Genomic DNA, 15,102 nt, shown 5'->3' on the forward strand with positions numbered 1-15,102 from the left:
GCCCACTCCTGGTCTAAATGAATCTGAAAGAGGCGTTTGGAAAATAAACCACTATAGTTTAAAGATAACTTTCTTCCCATTTTTATTATAATGACTCTGGTATTTACTGGGAAGGTTCACAACTCAGCCAGGCATGAAAGAAAAGCAACCAGAGAGCCCAGCCTGACTGCAGGGATGAGCTTGCTATTATGGTTTGGTTATTAATGCTCATTTCATACTTGGCACTTTGGTTTTTGCTGTCTGGTGATGAAGCGTTCTGGTGATTTCTACCATTTGGGCTCCACTGCAGCTCTTCCTGGGAGTATAATGTGGTGATGGAGATGCAAATGTCTTGGATGAAGGACCTTATGTATTCTTATGAGGAACATATTTTTTAAGCAGTCCTAACATGATAATACTTTGCCCTTATCTAGCACTTAACACCCAAGGATCGCAAAGCACTTTGCAAGTCTCACAACAGCCTTGTTAGCTATTTTCTCCTGCTGATAATAGCTCATCTTAACTAATTAGCCTCTCACAGTTTGTATGGCAACTTCCAACTTATCTGTATCTATTTTCTTACTATGTTCCATTCTATGCATCCAATGAAGTGGGCTGTAGCCCACAAAAGCTTATGCTCAAATAAATTGGTGAGTCTCCAAGGTGCCACAACTACTCCTGTTCTTTTTGTGGATACAGACTAACATGGCTGCTACTCTGAAACTTGTTAGCTATTATCCACATTTTCCAGGCAAGGAAACTAAGGGCAAAAGAGGTTAAGTTACTTGTTTGAAGTCACACAAGCGAGTGGCAGAGCTGGTAAAGAACTCAGAAGTTCTTAGGCTAGGACATGCTTTAATACCACACCACACTGCCTTCTGACACAGTGAGCTACATTCCTCTGTAGAAAGAAAAGGAGTACTAGTGGCACCTTAGAGACTACTCCTGTTCTTTTTGCGAATACAGACTAACACAGCTGCTACTCCGAAACCATTCATCTGTAGGTTAACCGGGCACGCGCAAGTCACACACACTGGGTGTAAGTTAGTAAGAAAATCTGTGTAAGTGCCAAAGTACCATGAGGCGCACCAATATGGAATTTATCAAACGTGCCAAAGAGGCAAAGTTAATTGAAGTCACTGGTGTTACCCCAGCGATGAGTTTAGTCCATTTTGTATCCTGCACTCAGACATAATTTACAAATTAACACTAGTTCGTGTATGTTACAAGGGTTAATTGCTTCCCACAACTCTAAATGTTTACGTGTGCGCATACACTTTTATAACAGAATCATAGAGGTGTCAGACTGGAAGAGACCTCGAGAGGTCATCTAGTTGAGCCCCTTGTGTTGAGGCAGGACTGAGTAAACCTAGACCATCCCTGACATCTGTTTGCCCAACCTGTTCTTAAAAACCTACAACAATGGGGATTCCACAAACTCCCTTGGAAGCCTAGTCCAGTGCTTCACTATTCTTATAGTTAGAAAGTTGTTCTTAGTATCTAACCTAAATCTCCTTTGCTGCAGATTAAGACCATTATTCCTTGTTCTGCTTTCAGTGGACATGGAAAACAATTGATCACTGTCCTCTTGATAACAGCCCTTCCATATATTTGAAGACCATTATCAGGTCCCCATTGGTCTTCTTTTCTCAACATTAACATGCCCTGTTTTTTTAAACCTTTCTTCATAGGTCAAGTTTCCTAAACCTTTGATCATTTGTGGTGCTCTCCTCTGGACTCTCTCCAATTTGTCTATAACTTTCTTAAAGTGGGGCACCCAGAACTGGACCCAGTACTAGAGCTGAGGCCTCATCAGTACAGAGAGGAATGGGACAATTACTGCGGTGTCATACATACAACACTCCTGTTAATGCACCCCCAAAATTATATTAGGTTCTTTTGACACTGCATCACATTGTTGACTTAGGTTCAAGTTGTGATATACTATAACTCCCAGATCCTTTTCAGCAGTACTACCACCTGGCCAATTATTCCCCATTTTGTAGTTGTACATTTGATTTTTCCTTCCTAAGTGTAGTACTTTGCACTTGCCTTTACTAAATATTTTTATTGATTGAATCCCATGTTCTGTTACTTCCACAGTACTACAGAATGGTGGCTTTTAAGAATAGGTGAACAAAAAATCCACAGAGATAGCAGTCACTAATGACTGCTTGTAATGAAAAAATGAGATTGAAAAAGAATGGATTCCTGTAAAGGTTCAGACTCACCCCTGCGGCACCTTCTGCTGGTAGTCGTTGGGAATTAGCTCATCCAGCCCCGGATCACCCTCTGCAGACTGGTGATCTGCTTTACTGCCAGCCTCCATGTCCCTCCCAGGACCCAGTGCCCCTTTCTCTGGGGTACTGCCCCCCTGGCAGCACCCCCACACCCTCAGGTTCTGGGTCTCCCCACCTAGGGGAACCCCCACCCTCTAACCCCACCTCACCTCAGTCTGGGCTACTGCCAGTCCCCACTTAGCCCCTTGTATCAGGGGCAGACTGCTGTGTATATGCAGGGGTTTTGGACATGCTGCCTCCACCTACCATGGGCTGCCCCTCTGCAACCCTGCACCTATTCGGCCTGTAGTCAGGCCCACAGCCTGAGGCTTTCCAGGCTGGAGCTCCCAGCTCCTCTAGCCCTTCCCCAGCCCTGCTGCAATCTGGGTGTCCCACTCAGCCCCTTACAGCCAGGCCCTTCTCCCTCTACAGGCAGAGGCAGAGTGAGTAGGTTCCTGGCTCACAGCCTCTTATAGGGGCCAGCTGGGCCTGATTGAGCTGGCCACAGCTGCGGCTGCTCCCTTAATCCGGCTGGGCTTTTCCCCACAGCCCCAGCCCTCTCCCCGGGCTGGCCTCAGCCCTGTCAGGGCTGGCGTGGGTAACCACGCCGCTACACTTCCCATTATTTATTATTAACTATTATTATTATTTGTACTCAGGCAGCAACTAAGAACCCCAACTCCATGGTGCTAGGCACTGTATAAACACAGACTAGAAGACAGTCCTTGTTTAATTTCTAAATTAACTCTCTAAAAAGAAAAGGAGTACTTGTGGCACCTTAGAGACTAACCAATTTATTTGAGCATGAGCTTTCGTGAGCTACAGCTCACTTCATCGGATGCATTCAGTGGAAAATACACTACAAAAAACAAACATCTTCTGTATGTTCCACTGAATGCATCCGATGAAGTGAGCTGTAGCTCACGAAAGCTTATGCTCAAATAAATTGGTTAGTCTCTAAGGTGCCACAAGTCCTCCTTTTCTTTTTGCAAATACAGACTAACACGGCTGCTACTCTGAAACCTAAATTAACTCTCTGTTTGCCATCACCCCCACCCTGCCCCCCATGTGCTGGCAGCACACTCATCCTGAAGCTCTACAGCCCTGGAGGCGTGACCTCTTCAGACCTCACAAGAGAAGATGTGTCAGACCTGATTAGTATGTAGATGGAAGAGATGTGAAACCCCAGATGCTGCAGGACATGGTAGTGATTCAGCAGGTATCGTTTCTGAGTCAGTTTCAAGCATAGTATTGGGTGGAGCTGTCTTCATATGAGATATGCAGCTCAGGATATGAATGACTGGACATAAAAGCTCCCCTGGCCCTTTTCACAATAGTAGCATTGGTAAGCATGCTGGCCAAAATAGGAACATTCTGCCTCTCTAAACGCTACTTCCCTCCTGAAAGTTTTGTTTGGAGATGGTGTTTTTCACTTCCTCCCCTAGATTTAAACAACTGCCACGTTTTTTCACCTCACGAGTGATTGTATTTTTTAGTGGTAGAAAACATTACTCCTATATATGTGGTTTGCGAAGTGCTTCGGAATCATGATCATTAACCACCCAACTCTGGTACATTCCTACGCACATCCCACATGTAAGTTTTCTTGGTGAATCAGAATGAGTGCATTTTGTTAATGGATACATATGAGCCACTTCTTAGTGATTGGAACCCAAACTGGCTAACCCAATCCCTTAGGTACCAAGGTGACAGGTGTCTTAGATAGGTAGTCCTAGGTATAACAACATTTGCCATTTTCTCGCATCTAGCATGTGTCCTAGTGTAATAAACTCAGATTACTCAGTGGTTCCTTTCATCAATGATTCAGAACATGCTGATTAAATGCTATTTCCTTGTTCCTCTGAAATAAAAGAGCTATAGCTGATACAAACAAATTATGATTTCAAACTTTGAGGCAAGGAGCCCCTTGATTTCATTGTAAAGTCTCCTATGTATTTTGTTGTCTCGAGAGAGAAAGAGGGAGAAATAATAGGTGTCTCATGATGTTTTAATTCCTCTTATTAAAGTACATTAGGTTAATCATTAAACTCTTAACACATGGTCTAACTCATCACTAGCTTTACAGAAAAGTCAGACACCGCTTTGAGAGATTTTTCCTCCAGGGTCCGTGAGCATGAAAGTTGAGTAGCAAGCTGCAGAGTCTCCAAAGGATAATAAACCCTCCCAAATTACTCTTCTAATGGAACAAAGAGTGTTATAAATGTCACACGCAATATAGCAAAAGCACTGGAAACCTTTACGTGAAACAATAGATCCATTAGCACTAAGTTAAAAAAAAAAACAGTCTCATAGGACCTTTGCATGGTTTTATATAGCCTGCTATTCAAAGCCAAATGAACCTGTTTGCTTGTTCAGAAACTCTGGAGCTGATCTCACACCATAGCACGTGGCAATACTAAGAATGTACATGCTTAAACCACCCTTCATCTGAAGATTTCAAAGCACTTAACAGACAGTAATTCTGCCACACTACACCCATGTGAGTAAGTGTAATTATCCCCATTTTGCAGATGAGAAAACTGAGGCACAGAGCAGCAACAAAATGAATCAGTCATTGGAGATAGAAACTGAGCCCAGGTCAAGACTCAGTCTTAGGCTCTAACCATCAGACCACACTAACAGATCACACTACCTGTCCCAACTTTAATGGGGCAGTCCTGCATCTTACAAACTAAGGGCATGAACTTGTAAACCTTACTCACATAAGTAATCCCAACTTAACTTACCTGACTGCAAAGGGACTACTTGTGGGCACATACAAATTGTCATACTAGATCAGACCTGCGATCCATTTAGTCCAACATCCTGTCTTCGACAGCAGCAGCCAATATATGATTAAGGGTGTCCTTAAATATCTCAGGGGCTGATGCAATGTCATCATAGTGTGATGCCGACGTGGCGACTCAGTGCCACAGAACCGTGATGCAAACATCATGAGACTCTGAGGTACTGATTTTTTGTCCTAGAGAAACAAAACAGAACAACAAAGACAAAGATAAAAAATGCAGGTGAAAGAGCAGAAGTAGAAGATGACGTCAGGTGGATATCTCTAATGCAAGCAAACTTTTCAGCCCCCTCTGTTCCATGATTCAACCTTTCTCCTGGAAACAATTTATAATAATAATGAAAGTGAGTTAACACCTACCTGTATGGAGTGCAGAGTAAATATGGCTCTGACATGATGCTTGTTTTCTGTAATGAAGGACACAGCTGAGAAGCAAATCCTAGGCTTTGACTGCTGTAAGAGCCCTTACCTTAAGCCCACATGGCATTGAACTACTTGCTTATTTAGCTGCAAGGCTTAAATAGTTGAGGTCAAATCCTATGCTGAGCTCTGTGCATGCAACTTAATTAACTTCAGTAGTGTCAAGAAAGATAACTGAGGACTGAATCCCTGGCTCTAAGGCCACAGTCGTGTAACTGGATCTGCACCGGTGGATCATGTTTTGTATAGCACAGGGTCTGCTGCATTGAACTGAATGACAGATTGGGGCCTATATTTGTAAAACCCTTTGAGATCCTCAAATGGAAGGCATGCTAGCAGTCCTACATGGTAACAACCATTTAAAAATGGATATCAGTACACCCAACTGTGTCATAGTAGCAGGAACCAGGGTCATCTCCTCCCTTTGATGCATATAATTTCTAGTGACATTTAGCAAAAGTCATTTGTGGAGACAATGAAGTCTGGAAAATCTAATGGAAATGGACAAAATCAAGCCCATTCAGAGGCAGCATGGTCTGGTGGACCAGATGAGGAGCCAGAAGAGCTGTGTTTTATTCACAGGTTTATGAGCGACTTGTTATGTGACCTCAGACACTACTTCCCTGGGCCTCAGTATTCCTTTGTGTAAAATAGGGATAAAATGTTTATCTCCATTTATAAAGAAAGCACTTAGAAATATACAGATGAAAAGTATTATATGTTAAGTACTATGCTGGACCTGGTTGTAATGACACACACAGTTAAGGTTGAGTTATAGATCTGTTTCACATCTGTTATTACTAAGGCTGCCATTCTTTGCTGAACGAAACACAGAGTGCCCCGGAATGGCTGCCCATTATCTGTCTGCTTTCCTTAGATCCTATTTCAGAGTAACAGCCGTGTTAGTCTGTATTCGCAAAAAGAAAAGGAGTACTTGTGGCACCTTAGAGACTAACCAATTTATTTGAGCATGAGCTTTCGTGAGCTACAGCTCACTTCATCGGATGCATGCCGTAGATCCTATGGATATTCAGACACAAGGCAGTGAGGGAGCTCTTGACACTGAATTGTCTTGCTTTTGCCTGCTTAAGTTAGCTCACTTAATATCCTTTGAAAGCAGAGCTCTCTCCAAAGGTTGGATTCTGTCTGGGAACTCGCATATTGACTCCTTGACACCTAGAAAGCTTTCTCTGCCACTGTTCCTTTGTGTTCCTATGTATGTATATTTTCCCCCCATTACCTGCTCTTACCATGCTCTCTCATCCTCCAACAAGCTGTTGCTAAAGATATACATTTGCGAATTCCACATAAGGCAACTCTCCTTCACAGCAGGGATCACTCTGCAGACTTTGCTTACACTCCCAACGCCCACATGAAGGGCTCGCTTCAGTTTTGGTCTGTTCACAAAAGTTAGTGCCATCAACTTCTATAAAAACTCCATCATGTTTTGAGAAAAACATTTGGTATCTCACTACAGAATCTCAGTGGCTTGATCTAAGGACCTTGCCAACAACCTGGAACACAAATTCAACTCTTGCAAAAAGTGCCATGTGACCAGGACCTTGATTTAAAGTCTCACTTGAAATATGGTACCTCTGGCAGCACCCATAGCACCACCATGAGGAGCTCTTCAGTATTGACTCAAAGGGAGGAGCAACACTTACTGAACACCAACTGTTCCTTGAATATTGTTGAGTTTTCTTTGCAGGACTCCTATCCAACTGCTGCCCAAGGTTTAGCTGTGAGATCTGATGAGATTACAGCCAGAGGTGGCATAACTACAGACTCTTTACCGCTAACACACTAAGGGCCAGTTCACTATACCACTAAACCCACCGATTAAACAATAACAATGGCAAGGGAAACACTGAAAGAATGATCGCTGTTAACAGAAAACTTACACAAAATCATCTCTGGCTCTTATTCCCTATTTACTTAAGCATTTGCATATTCGCTGAGCCGAGGCATAGCGTTCTTAGTGGACAAGTGGAGCTCTCGGGCCCCACCCACACTCCTCAACAACGTGTATCATTGTTTGCCGCGCTGCAGCTGCAGCTTGGATTGTCCTGAAGACCCCAACGGTGCTGATTGGCTGCACAGAGTCCGGAGTCGGTTACGAAGGGCCCACTGATGACGTGGCAAGTTGAAGTCGGGTGGGCGAGCAGTAGGATGTGTGATGAGGAACTGTTTGGTGATTGATGTTAAGCCCCAGTCTTCCCACCACAGACTCCGCTGTCCCGTCCTGGTGTGGCAGCCTTGACCGCAGTGGGGACCATATTGAACAGCTCCTCATCGTGCTACTAATAGGAGGTGTGCTGTCAGAGGTACCATATTTCATGTGACTTTAAATCAAGGTCCTGAGAGCTTATTCACGAAATATACCCATTGCACACGTACTGTATCTATTTCAAGCTATAGAAATGAACTTGATCCAAGACGTAGCCTTTAAATTTGCACTTTGACAATATTTTGGTGCTAAATTATAAATATTTGATCCGTTGCTCTTCTAAACGCAATGGATTTGTTATGTTCATCTGCACAGTTATTAATTATTTCAGAGAACATTGCTGATTAAAGCATTTTCAAGAAGTGTCCTTTTCCTCTGACATTATGTAGTGTTCAGCTAATAAACATGGAAATTAACCGGCAGCAGCATTAGTATCAGCTCTTTATCTTTGGAGGCATATATTTCCTGTTAGCCAAAGCATAAAACTAAATACCAGCTGAATTATTTGCACTGCACATTGAGTATAATTAAATATGCATAACGTATTTCTTCACGGCGTTGGTTCACGTTGAGTGCTAACATCCAGATTCCATTTATAATTAGTAGGGGAGTAAGAATGACTTCTTTAGGTTATCAGTGAAGAGTGAGTCAATCCACTGAGAGGACATTATAAACACCTCTTTGCTTTTACACTGTGAAAGAAATTAATCTAAACCAGGACTCACATATTGTAGCAATACACTTTTTCATAATCATAACAACTCTGAAGTAGGCTTCAGAGAGAACTTTAAATATCGGCTACCTGCAATTTCATTTTCCATCTTGCTCTGGATAGGGGATGTGATGTTGCACTCCATATGTTTATGGGAATATGCTTATGAGTGTGACTATAATGTAACTGGAACATGCTTTATGCAAAAGGTCTCTTGTAAGGTATCATTACAAAGCTTATAACCTACTGAGTGTGTTCATCCTCTTTGTATGTATGTATCATTCTTGTATCTAAAACTAGAAATATGAAGTACAACTCTAAAGTCCTATTGTAATTATGCAAAGTGTGGGCCATTAATGGTGACTTGGAATCTTGATGACTCCCATTAACTAGGACAATTGACCGTAGATGGCTCTGTTTAACTGCAAGCCTCCACTGCATACCTGCGGGCCTGTTCTGGAAGAATGGAGGGGGGCTCACAGGACCTGTGAACATGTCACATGATACTGGAATCCATCTTTAACCTGGTGCTTTTCCATTTAGAAGGAGGGGTGGGAACACAGAGAGAGACAAAGGATTCCTGTCTTGTGCTAAAGATATAATAGGGGGTGGAACAGAACAAAGTGGGCTGCCAGTCATGAGAAATCCCCTAGTTACCACCTGAGCTGGAACTAACAAGGACTGTACCAGGGGAAAGGATTGGGCCCAGACTAGGAAGAAGTCTCGTCTGTGAAAGAAGCTTATTGGAACATCTCTAAGGGTGAGGTTTACCTGTATTCAGTTTCTTAATGTATTAGGCTTAGACTTACATGTTTTGTTTATTTTGCTTGGTAACTTACTTTGTTCTGTCTGTTATTACTTGAAACCACTTAAATCCTACTTTTTATACTTAATAAAATCACTTTTGCTTATTAATTAACCCAGAGTAAGTAACTAATACTTCTGGGGATCAAACAGCTGTGCATATCTCTCTATCAGTGTTATAAAGGGCAGACAATTTATGAGTTTACCCTGTAAAAGCTTTATACAGAGAAAAGTGGACTTATTTGGGGTTTGGACCCCACTGGGAGCTGGGTGTCTGGGTCCTGGAGACAGGAGTACTTGCTGAGCTGTTTTCAGTTAAGTCTGCAGCTTTGGGGGCGTGGTTCAGACCCTGGGTCTGTGTTGCTGCAGGCCAGTGTGTCTGGCTCAATAAGACAGCATTCAGGGGTCCCAAGCTGGCAAAGAAAATGTGCTCAGAGCTAGTTTCAGCACCTCAGGTGACAGTGCTAAGGAGGTCTCTGTGACCGAACCTGTCACAGGGACTTCAATAGAACAATAATTAGCTCATCGTGATTATTATTAGTAATTGACTAATATGGAACCTAGACAAATCTATGTTTATACGTCTTCAACATATGGCATACAGCTATGGAAGTCACACTTACGATATGCATGTTTGGAGCAATAGTCTGTAGTACATCAAGCATAGAGGGCTGCTCAGATCTTCTGTCAAGCAGCGTAACAGGGAGATAACTGCATTAGCCAAAGAAATTGAGCGGGGTCCGAACTTTGTTTCACTGAAGACTCCTTTGGCAACTTGCCAGAAGTCTGGAGACTGGACTTATTTGGCATATATGTGTACATACAATTGAAAATAAAAAGCATAGCATGCAGCAAACCTGCTCTCTCTTGTTCTCTCTCTCTCTCTCTCTCTCTCTGTTGCATCTACGCATGGATGATTACAAAGGGCCTGATTCACCTTCAAGTCAAATGCCAGTATTAACTCTATTAACTTCAAGGGATTCACACCTGATTTACATCAGTGTATGTGAGAGGAAGATCAGGCCTCTTTGTTGGATGAGCAATAAAGCCCTGGGATCTGATTCTTCTCCCTTAAAGGAGGATTATTCATATATTGCAGGAAGGGAACTGGGCCACTGCAGTCCATCATGTTTGCTGTCCACCTTATGGTTATAGGTAGAGGATGGTTGCATTTGGCCTTCAGGCTGCATTGAAGGCGCCCTAATTTTACTTGCCCTTCCTTCAAGATCAACTCCTTGGCTTCACTCATAAAACTCCAGAGCTAGGTGAGCTTGGGAAATCTGATCTGATGAGCAAAAAAAGAAAAAAGAACAGGAGGACTTGTGGTACCTTAGAGACTAACAAATTTATTTGAGCATAAGATTTCGTGAGCTACAGCTCACTTCATCGGATGCATGCAGTGGAAAATACAGTGGGGAGATTTTATGTACACAGAGAACATGAAACAATGGGTGTTACCATACACACTGTAACAAGAGTGATCAGGTAAGGTGAGCTATTACCAGCAGGAGAGCGGGGGGCTGGGGAGACCTTTTGTAGTGATAATCAAGGTGGGCCATTTCCAGCAGTTGACAAGACCGTGTGAGGAACGGGGTGGGGGTGGGGGTGGGGGTGGAGAAACATGGGGAAATACTTTTACTTTGTGTAATGACACATCCACTCCCAGTCTTTATTCAAGCCTAAGTTAATTGTATCCAGTTTGCAAATTAATTCCAATTCAGCAGTCTCTTGTTGGAGTCTGTTTTTGAAGTCTTTTTTGTTGAAGAATTGCCACTTTTAGGTCTGTAATCGAGGGACCAGAGAGATTGAAGTGTTCTCCGACTGGTTTTTGAATGTTATAATTCTTGATGTCTGATTTGTGTCCATTTATTCTTTTACGTAGAGACTGTCCAGTTTGGCCAAGGTACATGGCAGAGGGGCATTACTGGCACATGATGGCATATATCACATTGGTAGATGTGCAGGTGAATGATAGTGTGGCAGAAGTGATTAGGCCCTATGATGGTGTCCCCTGAATAGATACATGGACACAATTGGCAATGGGCTTTGTTGCAAGGATAGGTTCCTGGGTTAGTGTTTTTGTTGTGTGGTGTGTGGTTGCTGGTGAGTATTTGCTTCAGGTTGGGGGGCTGTCTGTAAGCAAGGACTGGCCCATCTCCCAAGATCTGTGAGAGTGATGGGTCATCCTTCAGGATAGGTTGTAGATCCTTGATGATGCGTTGGAGAGGTTTTAGTTGGGGGCTGAAGGTGATGGCTGGTGGCGTTCTGTTATTTTCTTTGTTGGGCCTGTCCTGTAGTAGGTGACTTCTGGGTACTCTTCTGGCTCTGTCAATCTGTTTCTTCACTTCAGCAGGTGGGTATTTTAGTTGTAAGAACACTTGATAGAGATCTTGTAGGTGTTCTCTACATTCAATGGCTTGGTTAAATCTGAGAACATTAAGCCCTTAAACAGCTCCCCCTTCAGGCCTTGATCATTCTAAAGATTAGCAGAGAAGCAGAACATGTCACAATTGATCTGTTGGAGGAAAATGTTGCCTGCAAGGTGCCCTGATTATGTAACACAACATACTGGTAAATGGCAGCTTATTTCCCTAAGCAGACTGCTCTGTAGAACACCTAAAAGAGACTACTCACAGGGGTAAGGTATACTTTATATGAGTAAGGTCTGTAGGATCAGGCCCTGGACTCTCCAGAGCCAGCATTCAAAGGCCTGGTTTCACTTAAAAGTTAGAAAGACACAACTACAGCACTCAGGGGTGTGAAAAATTCGCACTCCCGAGGGCGCTAGTTATGCCAACCTAGCCCTGGTGTAGGCATGGCTAGGTTGATGAAAGAAATGTTCTATCTACTGCCGCTCAGAAAGGTGGATTACCTACGTTGATGGAAAAACCCCTTCCTTCGCTGCAGAAAGCATCTACACTACAGGTCTACTGCAGCATAACTGCAGTGTCATACCTGTGCTGCTGTTGTGCCCATAGCACAGACATGGCCCAACAGTTCTAGATGACTGCAACAGGCATCAGTTCCTACTGACATAAAGTGAAACCTTTGAGACAAGAGCTGAAAAGTATGACTAGCGGTTCTGCCCAACTGCTTTGTCACAATGATCATTATGATGAGTAACATCATTTTAAAGCCTAATTACGAAGGTATATTTATTATCCCACACTTGGCCGTATCACTGGGGTACTTGCGTAATTTCACAGATGAGTGACACTTAAGGCAGCCCATTACTGTCAGCAGCCTCCATCTCATTTCATGCTAATTGCTCTCCAAAACTGGTAGGATGCAGTTTTGACATGAAAACATTTTCAACAGTATCATTAATTTAGGGGGGAAATTTCATGGAGTCATTACAGTCAATATCCTCAGCCGTTCCTCATTATCTCCCCCAGCCCCTGCACACTTTAATGCTGATTACCAAAAAGGCGGATATTATCTACTCCTAATTCTGAAGTGCCATAAATGGGACTCTTTAAGCATCTTCAAAGAGAAGTTAAAGGTTACCTGATCTATCTAACGGCCTGAGTTGCCAAAATACTTAGTTTTTCTGATGGTCAAAAGACTTAACTAATTTATACTTTTTCCCCACAAAGACATTATTAAATGCTATCACGGTTGAACTGAAGAAGGACAGTATGTGTAGGTTTTCCTTTAGCTCAAGTGTCTGAGCCCTGTGCTTTTTGGAGCAGGAGGATCTGAGTTCTATCCCTGCTGCTGCTTCTGCCATGAAGTTCCAAGTAGGCACTATGTGCTGCAGAATGATGCCTATCAAGGCCTACATAGCATTAAATTTCTGAAAATATTTAATACATTAACTTAATACATTTCTGCCCCCCTTGCTTCTTTCACCTCTGTAGAAAATCTTCTTCCAAGGAAAAGGTCTGTTCTCCAGTTCTTGCAAGTACATAACCCAGTCCCAGTGGGGAACAATATCTTATCTGTATTTGCCCAAATAGTCATGCTGTGACATCCCATCTCAATGTAACAATATTCATTTTTTAATATTGTGATGTCATATTTTCACATGGCAATACATTACTGTGCACAGCCACAGCGGACAACATTGAATGCTTCATTGCATCATCACGGGGCCTTGAAACATTTTTGAATTGTCCGGTGATTACAGGTGCAGGAGGGATCCCATGAAAATTGGGACCATCTTGCCGATGCCAGGAGAGATGGCAATCCTTGGGTTAATGGGATTTAGGCACCTGTATGTCAAGTGAGGTGGGGAAGCAAATCTCTGGTAATATCCTTTATCCCAAGTGAGCTTGATGTCTCATCTGATGATGCCCAAGATGGGTCATCTGAAGGGGACTGGGGAGAAAAAAGGGGGGATCCTGAAAGACTGAAAAAATATACTAGTATCTCTCACTTTATACAAACTCCCAAGAAGATTTTTTATTTTCAGATTAACACAGCTGCTCAATCCACGTTAAATCCATTCTCTGTATTACTAGAGGACCCTCTTCTGTTAGAGGTGGGGCAGTTCTCATCTCATTGAGGCCCATATGTGCAACATAGGCCTTTAAAACATATGATCAGCCCCCAGTGTGAGGAACACAACCACAAATTTCCCCATTAAAGAAACAGACACACTGATGGTTAATTCTGGCTCACATCACTAGCTTACCTACCGAAGCCTTAAAACAAAACCTGACCTTCATCAAATGTTCTGATTCTGTGTCACTCTTTGTAGCATGTATTTACACAATCTCTTAGTGGCTTTTCACACTACATAGTTCTTAGGATCTGTAACATTTGGCACTATTGTAAGTAACATCTTTTCTATATATATATTTTAAATTCAAAGTATGGACATCCTGTAGATCAGTGGTTCTCAATTTTTCTGGACTACTGTACCCTTTTCAGGAGTCTGATTTGCGTACTCCAAGTTTCATCTCACTTAAAAACTACTTGCTTCCAAAATCAGACATAAAAATACAAAAGTGTCACAGCACATTATTACTGAAAAATTGCTGACTTTATAATTTTTACCATATAAGTATAAAATACATCAACTGGAAACTAAATATTGTACTTACATTTCATTGTATAGTATATGGAGCAGTATAAGCAGTAATTGTTTACATGAAATTTTAGTTTGTTCTGACTTCGCTAGTGCTTTTTATGTAGTCTGATGTAAAACTAGGCAAATATCTAGATGAGTTGATGTACCCCTGGAAGACTTCTGTGTTCCCCCATGTTGAGAACCACTGCAGTAGATTATATATGCTAGTCAGGATTCGTATTCAGTATTCTATCAGATTGAGAGGCAGGATTGCTGATCTTGTCCATTGTGGGCTAAACATGTCCGTCAAGTTGCCGTCTTGATCTTTCACAACACAATAGGATCAAAACTTGTTTCAAAACATAATCATGCTATGTTAACTGGTCATCACGCTGCAACGTGGTGAGGATGCTTCCAAAACCATCACCACAGGTTGTGAAAAATATCATTGTGTCATAGACTGAGTGCCATATCTATCCTCACCAAAAGCTTGAGATACAGCATTTCTGGGATTTCCTCAGCTCTACAGGGCTGCCTTGGAACATCTCTGGATTTTTGGTAGTGCTGGGGTGGATGCCAAACCGTGAAAACTGCATTGGATAGAATAAGGGGGCAAGGATGGAGAGTCCAGGAAGGGCACAGAGTGAATACTCCCCTTTGGAAGTATTGCCTGAATTCATTTTACATAGGCGACTGGTCACTTTTCTCATTAAATGTATTTGATGTCAATATTTTCTCTTTTTTACAAAGGCAGAGAGAATCCTCAAGGCTGGGTGGGGTATGGGAGGGCAGGGGGTTCATCTGAGGAGAAAACCCCAAGCATTTCACTAGCCCATTGTAGGTGGGGGGCAAGGTGAGTGC

Source organism: Lepidochelys kempii, chromosome 10 (assembly GCF_965140285.1).
Source record: "Lepidochelys kempii isolate rLepKem1 chromosome 10, rLepKem1.hap1, whole genome shotgun sequence".
Taxonomy (NCBI): Eukaryota; Metazoa; Chordata; order Testudines; family Cheloniidae; genus Lepidochelys; species Lepidochelys kempii.